The following is a 21081-nucleotide window of genomic DNA, read 5'->3' on the forward strand; positions in this document are numbered from 1 at the left end:
AAAGCAGCAATCATCAAAACTGCTTGGTACTGGCTAAGAAATAGAGTGGTGGATCAGTGGAATAGGTTAAATATGCAAGATACAGTAGTCAATGACTATAGTAATCTCTTATTTGATAAACCCAAACACCCCAGCTTCTGGAATAAGAACCCACTCTTTGAAAAAAAAACTGCTGGGAAAACTGAAAAAGAGTATGGCAGAAACTAGGCATAGACCAAAATCTCACACCATATACCAAAATAAAGTCAAAATGGGTTCATGATTTAGATATAAAGGCTGATACTATAAGTAAGCTGGGAGAGCAAGGAATAGTTTACCTGTCAGATCTATGGAGAACAGAAGAATTCATGACCAAACAGGAGATAGAGAACATTACAAAAAGCAAAATAGATAATTTTGATTACATTAAATTTAAAAGTTTTTGCACAAGCAAAGCCAATGCAACTAAGATTAAAAGGAAGGTAGAAAATTGGGAAAGAATTTTTACAACCAGTTTCTCTGATAAGGGCCTCATTTCTAAAATATATAGAAAATTAAGTCAAATTTATAAGAATACAAGCCATTCCCCAATTGATAAATGGTCAAAGGATATGAACAGACAGTTCTCAGATGAAGAAATTAAAGCCATCTATAGTCATATGAAAAAATGCTCTAAATCACTATTGATTTGAGAAATGCGAATCAAAACATCTCTGAGGTACCACATCACACCTATCAGAATAGCCAACATGACAAAACAGGAAAATGATAAATGTTGGAGAAGATGTGGGAAAATTGGAACACTAATGCATTGTTGGTAGAGTTGTGAAATGATCCAACCATTTTGGAGAGCAATCTGGAACTGAGGTCAAAGGGCTATAAAAATGTTCATACCCTTTGACCCAGCAATAGCACTTCTAGGGCTATATCCCAAAGAGATCACACAAACGGGAAAAGGACCTACATGTACAAAAATATTCATAGCAGCTCTTTTTGTGGTGGCAAAGAATTGGAAATTGAGAGGATGCCTATCAATTGGGGAATGGTTGAGCAAGTTGTGGTATATGAATGTGATGGAAATACTATTGTGCTATAAGAAATGATGAACAGGTTGACTTCAGAAAAACCTGGAAAGACTTGTATGGTCTGATGCTGAGGGAAGTGAGCAGAACCAAGAGAACATTGTACACAATAACAGCCACTTTGTGTGATCACTAATATTAATAAACTTAACCCTTCCTGGCATTACAAGGATCTAAGACATCTCCAGAGGCCTTGTGATGGAAAATGCTATCCACATCCAAAGAAATAACTATGGAAATCGAATTGCTATTTTTTTCTCTTCTGTTGAGTTTTGTTTCCTCTTTCTGATGGTTCCTTCTATTGGTTTTAATTTTTACTTACAACATCACTAATGCGAAAATATGTTTAATATGAATGTAAATGTATAGCTTATATCAGATTGTGCACCGTCTTGGGGAGGGTGGTGGGGAGGAAGGGGGAGAAAAATTTTAAACTCAAAAGCATATGGAAGTGATTATTGATAAGTCAAAATAAATTAATAAAAAAAGAAAGAAAAGCAGGACTTTAATTGGGACTTGAAGGAAGCCAGGAAAGCTAGGAGGCAGAGATGAAGAGTGGGAGAATTCCAGGCAAGGGAGATAGTCAGTGAAAATGCCCTAGGCAAGAGATTGAAAAGAAAAGAGATTGAAAAACCATTTTTTGAGGTTTTCTGCAAGGAAATCAGTGTTACTGGAAGGAAATAAGAAGCAACAATACTGGAAAGGCAAGAAAGAGCTAGATTTTGAAGGATTTTAAGTGCCAGAGGATCTTCTATTTGATCCTGGAGGGGATAGGGAGCCCCTGGAGTGTATTGAATAGGGGGAGTAGCACGGTCAGATCTGTGCTACAGGAAGATCAGTTTGACAGCTGAGAGAAAGCTGGCCTGGATAGGAAGACACTTGAGGCAGAGACCAATCAGCAGGTTATGTAAATAGTCAAGGTGTGAGGTGATGCAGACCTGTACCAGGTGGTGGCAGTATCAGGAGAGGGAAGGGGTGGAATTGAGAGATTGTATGAAGGGAGAAATGGTAAGATTTGACAACTGATCGGATGTGGGGTGAGATGGGGGGAACAGTGCAAGTGAAGAGTGGAGAATGACACCCATACTGTGAGCCTGGGTAACTAGGGGAATGGTGGTACCCTCAATAGTAATAGAGAAATTAGGAAGAAGCAACGGTTTGGGGAAAAAAGATAATGAGGACAGTTTTTGAAGCGAGCCAAGGACTTAGCCATGATTCACACATTATGTATGGACTAAAAATGAGCAATCTAAAAAAAGTAGTCCTGGTTATGCTTCATTTTGTAAGACTTGGATGATTGAGAGAACAAGATTTTAAGGCAAAACCAACCAACCAATCAACCCTGGTGCAGAATTCGCTTTGAGAAACACATTATCTATAGAAATATGTTTGCATGACTGCACATGTATAACCTATATCAAATTGCTTGCCTTCTCAATGAGAGGGGAAGGGAGGGGAGGAAAGAATTTATAACTCAAAATTCTAAAAAATGAATGTTAAACAATTTTATATGTAATTGAAAAAAATATTTAAAAAGAGAGAAAATTTTCGCACACACTCTAAGAGTCATGTAGGGTACCCCTTTACACCCTCAAGAAACATTTAGTGCAGTGGTTCTCTAGTGCCAAAGACTCCTAAACAGAGTCTGATAATAGTAGGCATCTTTGCTAATGCAACTAATTTATTTAGGTAGAAAACCCAAATTTACCGATGTCGTCTAAGTAGTAGGTTTCTTATGAGACTGATTTCTCCTCCAGAGTTACAGTTTATAGATGAGTCTCTAAATATCAACATTGGTTTATGTTTATTGCATAGAAAAAATGACATCCCTAGCACTCCAGTAACAGAAGAATCTGCAATCACCCCTAATAAAAATGAAAAAGAAGGAATAACAAAAAGGGAGGAGGGGTAGCTAATATAGTAGATGACAGGATCTAAAAAAATCTTGAGAGGTTAGAACAAAGGACCAAATGCATTAGGGAAATGAGCAGAGATAAATGTAAAGTCCTACACAAGTTCAAAAGCATGAACATCCAGGGTAACTAGGTAGCGTAGTGGGTAGAGCACTGGCCCTGGATTTGGGAGAACCTGAGTTCAAATCTGACCTCAGACATATAATACTTGCTAGCTGTGTGACCCTGGGCAAGTCACTTAACCCCATTGCTTAGCCAAAAAAAAAAAAAAGAAGCATGAACTTCCTTAGTATTGGAAAGGTATGCCCAATTGCGTTTTGTGTGAAAAGATCTAGAGGGATCAGTGGACTTGTAAGAAGGGTGATGTTGCAGCCCAAATAGCTAATGTTATCTTTGTCCATATTAAGGTAGGCATAGTGTGTAGAATGAGGGAGGCAAGAGTCTTTTTTTTCTGAATTGTGCCCTTATTCGACCATATGAAATGAGAGATGCGCAAATTTAGAGAATCCACCCCAAATGTTCACAAGGACTATTTGTGACCAACCTGTGGTAGAGCATTGCAAGCTTGTTTTGGTCTGATCAGCCACAGTCGGATACATTGTAACTTGACTCTAACATATTGATGACATTTTGGTCCTCTTTGAGAAGGATGACAACGGTGGTCTCACATACTCTGTTCTGGGTACCATACTTTAGGAAGGACCCTGGTAAGCTGGAGAACATCTTGAGGGGCTGGGGGAAGGCAACTAGGATGGTGATTAGCCTGTGGCCTCTGCCAAAGGAGGATCTGTTGAAGGTATTAAGGCTATTTAGCTTAAAGAAGAGAAGACTGAGAGAAGCATAATAGTTTTCTTTGAGTTATGTGGAATAAAGTTTAGAATTTTTTTGCTTGGCTCCAAAGGACAGAATGGAAATTAAAGAAAGGTAAGGTCAATGCCTTCTAAGGGGAAACTTCCTAGTAATTTGAGCTCTTCCAAAGAGGAATGGGCAACATCTGAAGTTACTGAGTTCTCCCTCCCTGGAAGTCTTCAAGGGAAAGCTAGATGACCATTTATCCAAGATTCTGTAGAGAGGATTATGCACTAAGTAAAGGCTAAACTAGAAGACCTAAGATCTCTTTCAACCTTGAAATTCTGTGAGTTTATTCATTTGGAGAACCAAAGAGAGGAAAATGTAGGAATCAGACTTTTGTTAACCCAGATATCTTCTTTGTCTTTTATCTATCTTTGCTTCCTTTTCTCAATTAGGTGTGGATTTAGTTAAAGCAATTAACAATATAGTGAATGGCTGGCAGCTTTAACATTTTTGGGGGTACTGTATCTTGTTAAGACAGAGGAATATTCAGTTGGTACAAGGAAAGAGGAAAAAACTGGTTATTTGGGGTTGAGGGAGGGAGGATTTGGTTTCTAGGACTCCCTATCTCCTCTGGGCATAACCCCCACAACTTATTTCCTCAGAGTAAAGTAGATAGAATTAATATTTGTTTGGTGTTATACAGGCAAATGTGAGTCATCCGCTGGATTTCTAACTTTGGTAAGTGATTTCATATCACCAGGCCTTGTGAAAACAAGCAATCATCATCACTGGGAAAGACTGCGGCACAAAATGCAAAGGCTCTCCTGTGTAGTGAATATTAAACTGCCTTATCTAGCTTGTTTCTTTATTTTCTCCCATATCCAACTTAAATATACCTATACACCAGGCCTGCACAACCTGTAGCCCATGGGCCGCTTGTAGCACAACAAAGGATTTCAGGTGGGCCGTGAGAAAGTAGAGAATGTTTTCCTTTACATTTTTCACGGGCTGCCTGAAATCCTTTGGCAGGCTGGAGATTGTGCAGGCCTGCTATACACACATACATACATATATACATATATATATATATACACATACCCACACCCTCATATATGTGTATATATGTATATATATGTGCATATATATATGTAATTAATAATAACTATGATTTATACACACTTTAAGACTTGCAAAGTTCTTTACAAATATTATTCTCACAATAACCCTGGAAGATAGGCATTATTATTCCCATTTTACAGATGAGAAAACTAAAGCAAACAGAGATTAAGTGACTTGCCCAGGGTTGCATAGTGAGGAATTGTCAGGCCTTCCTATTGAACTTTTCCTCGGAGATTATTAAAACATGAAACATTTATTAGGATTGTCAAACAGACTTTTCACCTTGTCCTCAGCTTTGCACCATCCAAACAACTCCTTCAGAAGGTCTATGTCTTCTACTGAGCCAGATCAAGATTTTAGATCATTATCCCTTCATGGTTGTCTTCTCCAAGAAAGAAGCAGTGGCAGAAACCTCATCCTGCTTTCCTTCAGCTCTGAGGTAACTAGGCAGGCCAGATCTTTTGAACTCACAGATCAAATTTGCCTCCAAAGCTGGAAATACTCATCTCAGCATCACTGTTTGGTCACCTGTCCTCAGGTAAAGAAACATAAGCAGAAAAAGAAGCTGGGAATCTAAGGCTTGGGCTCAGGGTTGGCTAGGTAGCTTATGTGCCTATTGCAGACCTGCACAACCGGACAGTAGGTAGAGGCCAAAATTAAAATAGGCTAAACTTCCTCAGGCCCCAGATAGGTTAAACTAGGGACAATCTGACGATGGTTGGCTGCCGCGGGTCATGTGACAAAAGGAGTGAGTGCGAAGTGGCAACCCTACATTTTTCAGGCGTCCCCACTCCTCCCCCCTAAACCCTTTGGTCGGCTATGTTGTGCAGGTCTGGCCTATTGGAAAAGCCTCCTGTAGCATTGCTACTGAGGGTAGGAGCCTTTTCCTCTTCATGGGAGATGAGATAGAGGAGGAGGGGAGGAAGGGAGGGGAGAAAGAGAGATGAGGAAGGGGGGGAGGGAGGAAGACAGAGACAGAGAGAAAAAGAAAGAGAAAGACAGAGGAAGAGAAAGGGAGAGATAGATAAAAAGAAAGAGAGAGAGAGAGTGGAAGTGAGAGAAAGAAAGGAGTGGGAGGGAAAAAGCAAGAGAAAGAGAGAAGAGAAAGAGAGAGGCATGAAATGACCATTGGGTTCTAAAAGACTATTTTAGTGTAGTTGGAGCTCTGGCCTTTTGTACTTAGCTGGATGGGCTACTGGTAGAAACCCAGTGAAAGGCTATATCTGCTATCTAAGGACCAGACTACCTAAACTGAGGGAGGTTTATCAAATGGTTAGAGGAAGGATGATGAATATTTTGGCCCAAGTACCTCTTGAAGGCCATTTACTAAATTGGAGAAAGGCTGTGACCTATACTTGTGGAAGAAATATTCCCACCAAGCCATCAGCAAAATCCATAGCCTAGTACCATTGAGAGAAATAATCAGTTAAGCCAGAATCATCATAATCAACAGAGTAACTACCATTTGGAGCATACTAATGACAGGCTGGAGAATATTTGAAAACACTTTCTTTTCAGCATCTCAAACCTAGACTCTTGTTCAGATGACTCATGTACATTATCTATTGAAAGTACATTAATAAGAAAATGTCACTCGGCCAGTCTTAATTATAAGAAGTTCCTAATTAGTGGAGTTTTATAGGATCATCTGACCATGTTTCTATATGGATCATAGTACACACACACAGACACAAAAATACTTCCACAGTAAACCTGTTTCAAGCACTTCTTGCTCATAATGATCTCTTGTGTGACAAACTTAGGTCCATTCTGTGAAAATAAGTTTTTTTTTCTTTTTAAAAAATTCTGAACCTACTGAAAAAGATAGAGCATTTCCATACTTACATCAGATCATTATCATTATTCAATCTGATATTAACTTCAGGGTTTCACTGCAGTAAGTATATGGGAACTGGGTGGTCAGCCATCTTATGAGGAAGTCCCAAAGAAGTATTTAGTAGGATCATGGATTTAGAGCTGGACGCGACCTTAGAGGCCATTTAATCAAACCCTTCATTTTACCAGGGAGTAAACTATAGTTTGGAAAGGTGAAGTGAATTGACCAAGGTTATATGGCTAGTATCAGAGGGAGAATTTGAGCCCAGATCCCCTGAATCCAAATTTAAGAGTCTTTTTGCTGTCTTGTGACATGAATAAAACAAGAAATTGATTCTAGTTTCTATAACAAATATGAGTAAGAACTATTCTTGAGTAAAAACTATGTAGAGGGGAAACTCCAAAACATTAAAAGATTACATAAGGCTAGAAGAGCTCTGTATAAGTGGTAAAACTTTCACTTGAGTTGAATCTGGGTTCCTTATTTCTAAAATCCAACAACTCCTGTCTGACTTTCTGGGGGGGTTTTAGAAAATGGCTTTGATATTCTTGAATTTTTGTGATTAGTCCCCTAGCTGAATATGACACTATCATTATATCCAGAGTTTCACTTAGAAGGCAAACTTAGAAAAATTGAGACATGATTTCTTTTCTTTATTTCTTTTTTTCTTTCTCATTCTTTCTTCTTTCTCTTTCTCTTTTCCTTCTTCATCTTTCCCTCCCTCCTCCCTTCTTCCCTTCCTCTTTCCCTCCCTCCTCTTCCTTGCTTTCTTCCTTCCTTCCACTCTCTCTCCCTCCCTCTCTCTTTCCTTCTTTCCTTCTTTCTTTCTCTCTTTCTTGTTTTTCTTCATTTCCTGAAGCACTTCTTAAATAAGACATACACAGTTGCCATTATAACTCATTTGTCTTCTTCGAGAGTTGAGGATGGTAATAGGGCTGAAAATGTTGGCTCCGTACCTGCTCTGAGAACAGCACTGCTAAATGTAAAAGAGAACAAATACTATTAAAGAAGAAGTGACTCACACTCTTTCTTTAAATTCAAATGTGACTCTGGAGTGCAACCAACATAATATATGGGAGCACTGGAACATCTGAGACACATCACTGATTAGCTTGCTTTTCACCCAAAGCGAAGGGGAAAAAATTATTGATGAATTAAATAAATGACTCATTGAAAATGACTGCACATGTAACATTTTGGTGAATGCAGCATAAGAACCATGCTAAAAGGGATTTTAATAGCATAGGGACAGTACAATAGACTGGATTTTCATCTAAGGAGCTTAGTATCACAAATAAAGAGTGATCAGTAGTTTATAGAGAGCCAATAAGCTGCCAAGATAGGCATTTTAACTAGGCACCCAAAGGTTGAGTAAATTGAAAAGTTAAAGAAGATTGTATTTTATTCTTTTCTCTGCTTTTGTGATTCCATGTGCCCTGAACAAGAAGGGATCCTTGTCTGTCATATCACTATGCTGGCAATCACTAATGCTGGTCACTGTTCTGTGATGGGCAAAGGTCTCATAGTCAAGTATTAGGGGCTATTTATAGATCAAGATTGACTGATATGATCTGGATTTTTGTGTGGGGGTGGGGTGGGGAATAAAATCTGCTCCTCAAATGCTTCTATCCATCTGATCATCTACAATTAGAGATTTATATCATCTGGGATATAGAAACTATTTGACAAAAGTAAAAGACTTGCTGCCACAGGGTGCCCATTTATTTCCCCTAAGAGGTCACAGCCCTTGGCTCACGTAACGTTGGGTTTAGTCCTCGGAAAGCCTGGCCTCTAAAGAGAGGGCTCAGACTTTTTCTCATTGTCTCTTATTCATTGTACCTCCATCCCAAAGCAGATCCCTAGAGACAAACACTTAAACAAAGCTTAGGTTTGACTCATGTCTAGGGTCTCTTTAAAGGGAATTTACAGGATCCCTTATAGGAAGGTAACCAATATACAAAGTAGATTTATTCCTCTACCTCTAAAAGAAATGCTTAAAATGCAAAAGACTTACAAACACTCACTGACAAAGACTTAAAACCCTGGTGGGGAACCTGTGGCTCTGTAAGTCCTCAAGTGTGGCCTTTTGACTGAATCCCCTTAATAAAAGGATTTGTTCTGTAAAACGTGGACTCACTTGTGGCCTTGAGGCTGCAGGTTCCCCACCTCTGACTTAAAACGTGAAACAGTAATATCATACTTCTGTAATACTATACCAGGAGGATGATACTTAAAACATGATAATATGAAAAACTTCCCAGAACTACTAAACAGGCATTTCGCATCCACCTAGCTCTGCACTTTTTGAAAGCTCTTCCAAGTTCAGATCTTCAGATAAGCCAAGGCATGGCTTGGGTTCATCCCCCTGTGAGTGGTCATCTCTAAGTATGGTGTAGTTGGAGAAAGTGGTCAGTCAGTCATGGCTCTAAATGGTTCCAGAACTCCCAAGTCTGTGGCAAAGTCCGCCTATACTCAGCAAAAGAAACAAAAAAAGCAGAAGAGGTTGCCAAAAAATTTGAGGTTTGAGTCTCAGGTTTGTTTAGGCTAAGTGACTCATCTAGTGTCACACAGATAGTCAGCAGCAGTCAGAATTCCAGAATCCCAGTGCAAATTTCACATTCCAGCCCTTTCTCCATGCCATGCTGCCTGCACACTGATCCTAATCCTCATCTCTTTCTCACTGGAATCTTTGACTTTGCCCTTTGGATGCTGGGCTCTGATAGGTTTACTTCCACTTAAACTTGGCCTCTACAACATCTGCTGGCCATCTCCAACTTTAGCCCCTTCTATTCAGCTCCATTTTATGTGTTGTCTTTCTCAATTAGAATGTAAGTTTCTTGAAAACAAGAACTCTCTTGCTTGCTTGTTTTTGTATCCCGCCTCCCAGCCCATGACAGTGCCTGACACATAGCAAACATTTAATAAATGTTCTATGTCTATCTGTCTATCTATCTATCTATCTATCTATCTATCTATCTATCTATCTATCTATCTATCTATCTATCTATATCTATCTATCTATCTATCTATCCTATAGTACAGCTGCCTACAGGGGCCCAGAGAGGGATGAATCCTTTCTTTTTGAGGAAAATTAGGGAAATTTAAGTGGACCTTGACAGATAAGTAGATTTTCAATATACAAATCTTGGGAAACAGGGTGGAAGGAAGAGAGTTCTAAGAATAAGGAATAATGTAAGAAAAAACATGGGAGTGAGAAAGTACATTTTTAGGGAACAAGTAGTAATCCATTTTGGCGAGAGCCATGGTACATTGTGTGACATGATTTTGAAAAAAGTAAATTGGAGCCATATAGCCCAGGGTGCTTAAGTGCCCAGGCTAAAAGCTTGAGTTTTATTCTTTAGGTAATGGAAAACCATTGGAGGGTTTGAGTAAAAGAATGGCCTGACTGATAAGTTCCTTTTGATTGAGGTATTGATTGCCATGATTCCTAATTCAAACATAAATATCTCATAGACTAATAACGTAATAAGCCACAGTTCACCTCAACACATTCATTGGAATTAGTTTATGAGATTAGCAAGCTTTTATTGGGAAGAGGCTACAGGGACAGATTGGGAAATAGGGATAATACACTGGAAGGCCTTGGAAGTTGGAAAGTAACATGGAGATATTCTGTCCTAATGCCATTTTCACCTATTTCTCAAGCCTTGCCTAGGTGGCAAAATTAGGCTCCACTTTTCTACTTTTTAGAGATCACCACACTCCATTTGTACACACATTCCTTACCTTGGCATGGTGTGAAATTATTCTTCTATGCTCCTGTGTAGGATGGTGGAGATTAAATTTGTACATCTGGATGATTTTGTAGTTCCATAAACATCTAATCTACCTATTTTGACTATAAACTCCTTAACAAGTTGTTACACTTTTTTGTAACCACACAGTGAGTATGCATAGGGTAGGTGCTCAGTCAGTATTTGTTAAATTAATAAATGAATAGACCTTCCTCACCTAAATCAAATTCACTTGCAAGTCATGGCATCACTTTCCTGATATCATGGTCCTCTTTGAGAATGAAGGACAAGCAACAACAACAACAACAACAAATAAATAGAATAAATGAATGAAAAGCAATAGAAATTCATTTTATTTCAGTTAACATTAGCATTCATTAATTCCCTAGCAAAGAGAATATTTGTGAAGGCGTAAGACACAGGAGAGTTGATTTTTGGACAGATAGTATAGATAATGTTGGAAATTTGCTCAAAACATGAAGCACCTAACAGGAAAGGCATATCTAAGTAGGAGGCCACTGGACAACAATGGGACAGCATGAGGACCCTGGTATACAGGCCTCGAGGAACTGCACCAAAGAATGAGGAAGGAGGACACTGAAGAAAAGCTTTATTTCTTAGACCATGGTCATAGTCATGGATTTCAAATTAGTAGGAAACTCAGAGATAAACATAGACAACTTATTTTAGAGTTGCAACTGTAAATATCTTGCTCAAGATCACACATCTAGTATGTAACAAAGCAAGGATTTGAGCCCAGCTAGGTGGTGCAGTGGATAGAGTTGCAGGCTTGAAGTCAGGATGACTCCTCTTCCTAAGTTCAAATCTGGCCTCAGATGCTTATTAGCTGTGTGACTCTGGGCAAGACACTTAACCCTGTTTGCCTCACTTTCCTCATCTATAAAATGAGCTGGAGAAGGAAATGGCAAACCACCGTAGTATCTTTGCCAAGAAAACCCCAAATGGGGACACAGGGAGTCAGACATGACTGAAAAATGACTGAACAACAACCCCCATCACCTTTGACTCCAAATACAGAGCTCTTAAGGGTCTCTATCTTTTGTTGTTATGATCATTTTAAGAAGGTTCATGTGCATGTGCACAGTTGTGTATTCCACATCCCTGTCTCTTGAGGGCAGATTTTACACACAAGAGCCAAGAGATAAGAGAAAAACAATAGCTACATCTCCTCCCAGCCCCCATCTAACTTACTGGATTGTGACACACCTACAGAACCAATTACAGTGGAACACTCCGCCCCACACTACAGAATGCAAAAGCTATAACCAATTGTTATGAAAAGAAAATCGAGCCACATGCTATAGTAGTTTCCCCCCCCTTTCATTAAATCATAACAAAATATCTTTGGCCTAATGTCCCCAGTGAGACTGGTTTGGATGATTTGTGTAGAAATTCTCCCTTGACAAGCAGCTGTGAAGGCAAGCTTGCCTGGTTTGATAGGCAGAGCGACACACCATCCACCCAATAACTCAGAAACAAAAAGCAAATCAATAGACATAATATTGCAAAACACTGCAGCAGGATAAACACAGTTCTCACATCTATTTGATTTTTTTCCCCTCATCTGTCAACACAATCGAGAAGTCGTGCTTGCTAATTGTCTCCGATTGGCAGCCTCCATCGCCTTTGACTGGAGCTCAGACACTTGGATGTCACAGTCTTTGCCATTCACGGTCGGTCGCCAGCCTCACAGCTTTGGAAGCGGCATCCATTTTGGGAGGCTCGTGTTCATTTACATGACTTCTCTCTGTCTGTATGCAGCATGCCCCCCATTATGGTGTTCTGCTCATCATTAGCACTGACTGGAGAGACTGTGCCATGTTCTCTGTATCCAAAATATTTGAGGGAGGCAAAGAATCCTATGAAGTCAATGAAAATGCGCTTAGATTGCCAGCTAGCATTTACAACATGCCAGACTTCCTTGCATTTAAATTAGATTACCCAGCAAAGGAAGGACAAGAGAGTTTAAAATAAAGGCTTCTTTTGTGGCTAAATGGGAGCTAGAAAGAAACATGCTTTGTGCCCCAAGAGTTACAGGCTCAAAGACTGTTAGAAATAGACAGGACTTTAGGGATCCTTTAGTTCAACCATCTCATGTGAGGAAACTGAGGCTCAGAGATAGTAAATGATTTGCCCTTAGTCTTACAGAAGTAATGAAAGAACTAGGCGTTAGGTGGCAGACTCCCAGTCTAGTATGTTTCCCATTATACCATGCTGTCTCACAAGATTCTGCCTTCATTCCCAAATTAACAAAAGATTGCAAGGTTGTCAGCAAAATGTACATTCTCGAGGAATATGGTGCCCCTTTCACATTCGCCACTGCACTTTCGATGGTGCTGGACATAAAATAACTGATTACTAAGCATCCATTGACTTGGTCATTTGACCCCAGAGAATAAGGTGTAATTAATTTACTAAGAGGTTTACAGGATGATCTGAATTCTGGAAGTAGGAGAGTAAGAAGCCCAAGCTACCGGGCAAGCTTCATGAGAGTTTCTCTGGCCTATATGGTAATGGGCATATAACTTTTTGCTTACAAGGCTCTAGAAATCGGAATGCTGGCAATTCAGCAACATATTAAGGCAAACGTGATTTTTCAGCCATTCAGCAGGCTAAGCCAGGCATCATCAGACTCTGGCATCTTTGGCATAGGGACCACCAGTTGATGCTGCTGTGGCTGCTTGCCAAGAGCCTTTAGTGGCTGGAATATAAGTGGGAATTTGTTCTTTCACTCCAAAGTCTGTGGACAGATAGAACTCAGCCTCCTCACCCCATCCTCTTTCCACCACCAGCAACCACTGAGTACAAACTCTAACAGGTAGAACAAAAGTAAACGAGCTGGCATTGAGGCTCACCCATTTTTAAAGATTGCCAACCCTTCAGATGAACTATCAGAAAGCCATAAGGAAGAAAATGATGGGACCTTTTTTACACCCACTTTGGGTCTGAAGGCATTTTAAAATGGCCACTGTTTCAGAGCCACGCCTCCACAGGCAGTGGGTATTTACCAGTTGCCATTTCCCAGAATCCTGTGGGGGAAACTCATGTCTTCACATAACTGATCCAGCCTCTGCATTTCACGGCCAAAAAATATAGCTTTACGCTACAAAATCACAGCACTACACCAAAAATGTTGCTCATTTCCATCTTTTTTTCTCAGCTGCAAAAATCATTGTTTTCTCAGAGGGCTTTTGTAAGCAGCAGCAGCTTTCTGCATTGCTTTTTGATTCTAAAGTATTTGAGAAGAATGGCTTCTATAAAGGTGCTCATAGGGATTGAATAGGAAAAGGAGCCCTAATTTTAGTTTCTATGAGCTAAATTCTGTCTTATTAAAATTTAATAGGATCAAATTGTCTGGATAAATCCATATAGTGAAGGAAGAATTTGAGACTCTTGCCCATCATAGTCAATGTAGTTCTTCATCAAACAAGAATGGGCATCATGGCTGATTTTATGTTTGGGTATCTATGATCTCATTTTCAATGGACAGGAACACTGCCTGACTTGAAACATTTGAAAGACATAAAGAAGGTAAATATTTGAAAAATATTTAATGGTATAAAGAGGTTTTTGTTTTGTTAAAATAACTGGTGTAATCATGTGAGTTGTAGTGCAAGGAGGCATGAATTGAGAGTCCTTCCAAGTGAATGTATGCACCACTTTTAGATCAGAACTCATAATTTGGAATCTCCAAATTAATTCATTTTATTTTCCTCTTCTTATATATGGGCTTATGACAGTGAAAAATGGCATGTTCTCTTTTGGTAATAGCCAATAATTTAATTAAACAAGCATTTACGAAGTGCCAATTATGTGTGAGGCATTGTGCTAGTCACCGGAGAAATGAAGACAAAAGAATGAAGAAAGGTCCCTGACCTCAAGAAGTGGTTTCTCTGCTTATATTGTATTTGCATGTATTGTATAAACAAATATGCATATATACATATATGCATGTGCATATATGTATACACACCCCCCCCATACACACACGCACATCCAGTATATTTTATTCAGTTTATGTTGTTGTTGTTCAGTTGTTTTAGTTGTGTCCAACTCTTCATGACAATGTTTGGGATTTTCTTGGCAGAGATACAGGCATGGTTTACCATTTTCTTCTCCAGCTCATTTTACAGATGAGGAAACTGAGGCAGGTAAGGTTAAGTGACTTGCCCAGGGTCACCCAGCTAGTAAGTGTCTGAGGCCAGATTTGAACTCAGGTATTCCTGACTCCAGGCCCAGATCTCCATTCACTGTACCACCTAGCTACCCTTATTCAGTTAGCACCAGATATATACTTGTATTGCAAATAAAATAGCAAACATCACTGTAAGTTTGTGAAAACAGGTTTGAGTAATATGGCTCCATTTCCCCAGGATGCAAGTACACCAAGGCTAATAAAATCAGAGATTTGGCATTAGCTATTTTCAGCCTCCTGCTGAAATGGTAGTACCTTTAAGGTTAATTTTCTTGCTTCTGTTTTTCTCGCCCCTCCATCCTTGTTAAGTAATTTTTAAAATACCTTCACTTTACTGGTCCTATAGATGAGGAAAGTCTCTCATTGTTATCATATTGGCACTTTGTCTCGGATGATATATGCATGAGGGAGCTCTGAGGGGCTCTGGGCTTTTAACTGGGTTGTAGATACCTTCCTCACCCTACCCTTCCCTGTGCTATGTGGACCTAGAGGCCTCACACTGAGGTTGTCCTCATTAGCAGCTATTTTCCTCCCTTTCTTGTGAGTAACAATAAAGTTTGCTAAAGCTATCTCTGGTGATGGTGCTTGCTGTTCATTGATTTCCCCTGTACAATCATAATAAATGGTTTTTAAATTATAGTTTTCAGACTGGATCTCACCAGATCTTAAAGGACTGACCAGTATGGGAACTATGCCAGTGGTCTGCTTGGTAAAAAATAAATGGAAAGAATTACCACAAGATCATGAATTCTAGTTCTCAGTTGATCTAGGGCTTTCATCTTGCAAAATGAAATGAATGAATGATTGCAACCTAGAACTTGCACATCCACACTCAAGTAGAGAGGAAAGGGTCACAGTAAACATTAGCATGTTTTGATTAAATATAGAATACAAAACTAATATGCAAAGGGAGGAAGAAAAACTTAATAATTCCTATATTCTTCTTTGCTTGCTCTTTAAGCTGATGATTTGTTTGCCAGTATATTGTGCCAGATCAATATATTGTGCCAGGTCATGAGGATCAATTAATGAAGCAGAATTTAACAAAAACATTTTAATTTCTTGATATTTGTGTTTCATAAAGAGGTAAACAGTGTTAGTACTTTCAAATGAAAACACCTGTATCAAGGTGCAAAATATGACAAACTAAAAGTACCTCTGAGAATTAAAATATAAATAAAAGGACACTTCATTAAATGTCTAATTGTTCTTTCTTTCTGTAGACATTAGGGGCTCCTAAGTGGCTCAGTGCATTGAGTGCTGGGCCTGGAGTCAGGAAAACTCATCTTCCTGAGTTCAAATCTAGCCTCAGATACTTACTAGCTGTGTGATCCTGGGCAAGTCATTTAGCTCTGTTTGCCTCAGTTTCCTCATCTATAAAATGAGCTGGAGAAGAAAATAGCAAACCACTCCGGTATCTTTGCCAAGAAAATACCAAATGGGATCACGAAGAGTTGGACGCAACTGAAATGACCAAAACAACAACACTGTAGACATTAGTTACCATCTTCTTTAACCACAATATTCAACATTTTGTCTCCTAAGTAGCCAAGAAATTAGAATTATAGAGCAAAATAGCCTTTCTTGTAAATTATACTTCCCATAATATTCATGGGAATCCAGATTTGAACATTTTTATAATATAGCAAAAGATGATTGACTGGTTCTGTTAGGCTGGTCCTATTGGGAAGGAATTAACACAAATATCTTTTGATCTTGTATTCCTAAGATCTGAAATGGAAAGCCAGGTCTGATTAGGACCAGGTGGCAACCCGAAAATAGAGTTCCTCCTGAATTCTTAGTCTTAATGATATTTTAAACTATCTAGATACCCCAGGCAGGGAAGGAGAAAAACAAGCACAGTACTGATGCTGTATGAGTTAATGGGAAGATAACTGATAAAATTAAACCTTTGCAACCTGCTGAGCTAACCCAAACTTGCTAAGCTACTAGAACATTAATGAGTAAGACATCTTAATTAAATTGTTTGTAATTAACTCTCCCAAGAGTAAAAAGTGAAAACAAAATACCTGTAGCACTTGTACTAAAGCCCACCATTTTGACATAAATACGTGTATGCATGTGTTCAGTGGCAAGTGCATTGATGCTGACAACAGCTTAGGTTGTCCTAGAGTTTCTTTTCTCTTGAAAGCTTTTCTTGCTTCATTTTTAGAATGTTGGTATAATTATATGCCTATTACTTAGTGCAATGCTGCATTCTCTTTCTAAAAGTTCCAACTCCAAATGTGAATGAGGTCAAGGAAATCATAGAACTTTTCAATGAAAATTTTAAAAAATACAGTACCATTTAGAAAGTATTTTATTTAGTGAGATATAGGCTAAGTCTAGATGACAACAGGAAACTGATATATCCCATCAGCTTGATAATCCAAGGGTGGGTCCAGTGGCAAGATATAGGTCAGGAAGACTGGAGATACCCCTGGATGCAGTGGGAGACCTTTGCCTTTTTAAACTGCACTATCATACAGAAATGTGGAGTTCAAGACAGACAAAAATCACAACCTACATATATACGGTATTTTATGCTTTAAAATGCATTATGATGACACAATGAGGTAGAGAATATAAGTGTGATTCCATTTTGTTGTTAGTGTTGTTCAGTCATTTCAGTTGTATCTGATTCTTCATAACCCCACTCGGGGTTTTCTTGGCAGAGATACTGGAGTGGTTTGCCATTTCCTTCTCCAGTAGATTAAGGCAAAGAGAGGTTAAGTGGCTTGCCCAGGATAGCAAAGCTAGTGAACCTCTGAGAGTGGATTTAAACTTGAGTGTTCCTGACTCCAGGCCCAGGGCCCTACCCACTGAGCCACCTCTCAGAAAGATGCAATAACTTGCCTGAAGTCCCACAGTGACACAGCTGGGCTTTGCCTCAGGTTCAATAACTTCAAATTCAAAGTTCTTTCCAAAATGGAAGCTGAGCCAAATAGAGATCAAGCTCTTTAAATTTCCTTTTGTTAAGTTTCTTGTTGAAATTATGATTTGTGCCGATTACACAAAAACATCAGAATTGCCACATGGGATCAAACCAAGGTTTGTCTTTGACAGTGATACCAAGGGACAAATAAGGGTAGGTAATAAAGTCTCTGGCTTCAGTCTCAAAAGTTTAAAGATGTTCCCTTTAATAACTGATCTGATTATGGATCTGTCATTCCTGAATTTGTACAAATACTTCTTGAGCCCATTAATATTTTCAATCTCTCACCAATAAGCTTAAGGTGTTCCTTCCCCCCACCTCCCCATCCCCATGTAGTTATTTTATTTTTGCTGGTCTGAAAACTCTCAAGCCTCCGTATGGTGAGGAGGGGCACTGATAAGAAAACTAGACAAGGTGCTATTTAGGAGCCCTAAATCTGATATTCTGCCTTTCTTTATTATGTTAATTCTAGGATTTGGTGAACCAAGTCTATGAATTATTGTACAAGGAAGTGCACTGTTAATCCTAATGCACTTAAGAAATATATATTAGTGTCACTGCCTTACTCACACCCTTTATGAATGAATGAATGAATGAATGAATGAATGAATGAATGAATGAATGAATGAAAAAGCATTTATTAAGAGCTTACTAGGAGCCAGGAACCATGCTAAGTATCAGAAATCAAATGACCACAAACATCAAGGATCTTCCATACACATATGTGTTGCATATGTGTATTGTATGGTATGTAATACAATATATACTGTAGACAATGAATACACACACACACACACACACACACACAGAGTATGGAAGGGTGTTTGGGTCAGAAAAGTCCTAGGGATTGTGAGTAGAATCATAGGAAAATTGCTTGACATGATCTTTCCAAACTCTTTTCAGAGCTAGAAGTGGAAAGTGGTGGGAGAGGAGATGTGTCCAAATGGCATGAAAGTGGGTGGACAGCAGCAGCATGGGAGGTCTGGGTCTTAGCTAGAAGTGGGGAATGCATATTGATCAGAGCTCCAAGGTCACAGAGTGAGATCTGGAAGTCCTGGTCAGAGGTTTAAATTGGCCCACGGGAGCATGGCATGAAGGTATTTTGGGGATTTTATAAACTTCGATTATATTGCTTCTTATCTTCTCTCTTCCCAGCCTTAAGAGTTCTTTTTTTTTTTTTTTTGGATATCTTTCTAAAGAAGCCCTTCTTTTGTCTTAATTGCTTAAGTTGTCTTTCTGTTTCCTATGCTTTCTTTAAATTGAAGTGACTAGACTTCACATGGTAGAGCTTATTTGCCCATGCCTTTTAGAATTTACCTAGGAAACAGAGGTGTGGGAAATTCAAGGATGAGAAGGGATGCTAGGCATTGGAGGAGTCTTTCTTCATTTCTGGGCTTGACCCCACTCCAAATCAATGCAAAACTCATGCAGTGATCTGGGTCTTCCTATCCAACTATCCAATAAACCAACTGAACAGGAGAACAAGCAGAAATAAGAATCTGCCTAGGGGACAGAGTGGTGAATGAGGATAAACAGTCAGTGGAGGAAGCAGCACCTCCAATCTTGAGTTACTTTAACTGACTGGATGTTAACTCACAGAGAGGCCAGCAGGAATGGAATGGTACTGAGGAAATTTGCTAGTTCTCAATAGGAATAGCTGATGGGGATCCCTGTCTGAATCTAAACACCTGAATTGCATCCCTGAACTCCTGGGTTTGGGCACACTTATATTGACCAGTCAAGGGCTGTCTGGATCTGGAAGAAGCTATAGATGTGTTAGCCCACATGGTGCTTGCCTCAACATATTTGATTTTATTCCTTTTGCTTCTATGGGCATGGGTAAAGAACTATATACAGCCAAACGTTGCTCGTATGATTGACTTCATTATGGCATGCTCATGTGTTTGGGGTCTATTTCAAGACATCATGAAGAGAAGATGGCAGAGTTTTCCCAGTGTTTGGGCGCTGAGACCAGAGATAGTTGCTATTTAAACACAGACCACATCTTTAGACTAATGAGGCTAGCACTGCAATCCAAAAAATGGGAAATAGAGGTCACCAGCTCTGAGGAAGAGAGGGAGCTTTACATTTCCCTGAGAACTCTCAGGTGTTCCATGGTTTGCTAGGGCAGATATGGCAGAAACAGTACTCCTGGTCTTAATTGGTAAACAGAATTAGGCAAGTGGCCAACAATACCTTCTGCTGGTTACAAATTGATTTGAATCTGTAAAAAAGAGGGGCTTATACTAAATGATATCCCTTTTTTCCACTCAAAGGACCAGAAGCAGCTAGGAAGTGCAGTGGACAGTGCACCAGGCCTGGATTCAGGAAGATTCATCTTCCTGAGTTCAAATCTGGCCTCAGACACTTACTAGCTGTGTGACCCTGGGCAAGTCACTTAACCCTGTTTACTTCAGTTCCTCATCTGTAAAATGAGCTGGAGAAGGATGGCAAACTGCTCTAGTGTCTTTGCCAAGGAAACACTATATGAGGTCACAGAGAATCTGAAATGACTCACCAACTTTTTTTCCTAATAACTAAACTCCCCTGAATTTTTTTTTCTAATAGATAATCCTATCTATGGATGCTTTTGCTGTGATCACAGAAAAGCTGTTAGAATGCTTCTGTCTGCACCCATATCATTACTGTGAATAATCAAGTTTGTTTCATCTTCTTTCTTTCATGGTAAGGAGCACAAAGAAGATCATAGTTACCAGTGTGATCTTAGGCAAGTCATTGGCTTCTTTGGACTTCAATACATCTTCTGCAAAAAGAGTGGGTTGGACTAGATGACTGCTGAGGACCCTTCCAGATCCAAATAGATGATCCCTTCTGGGTTCAAATCTGGCCTCAGGCACTTAGTAGCTGTGTGAACCTGTCTGCCTCAGTTTCCTCAACTGTAAAATGAGCTGGAGAAGGGAATGGCAAACCACTCCAGTGTCTCTGCCAAGAAAACCCCAAATGGGGTCATGAAGAGTCGGACACAACTGAACAACAATGATCCAACTATGTCCTATATACACCAACACAATATGATATAAAAGAAAAAGCACTGGTGTAAGAGTCAGAAGATGTGGGTTCAGCTGTGTGACCATCAGCAAGTCACTTCATGGAATCATAGCATCCTAGATTTAGATCTGGAAGGAGTCTTATAGGTCATCTAGCCCGAATTAGGTTCTTATTCTGCAAGCCTCATTTTCCACCTGTGTGAAATCAGGATAATAATGCTTGAACCATTTCCTTTGCTGGTTGTTCTGAAAAAAGTAAAAACAAAAAGGAGGGAGGCCCTTCTAAACCAGAAAGCTACATACAAGTGTTATTATTATTTTTTATTTTTGTTTTGGTTATTGTTATTGTTATGTTTTGTACTGGCAAATCCCATGACTGATCTTTTCCAATCAGGAAAAGATTTTCATCCACCTGACTGCCTCTCTAAAACTAATAACTTTA

This window comes from Vombatus ursinus, unplaced genomic scaffold, assembly GCF_900497805.2.
Source record: "Vombatus ursinus unplaced genomic scaffold, bare-nosed wombat genome assembly UNPS02014791.1, whole genome shotgun sequence".
In the NCBI taxonomy this organism is placed as follows: domain Eukaryota; kingdom Metazoa; phylum Chordata; class Mammalia; order Diprotodontia; family Vombatidae; genus Vombatus; species Vombatus ursinus.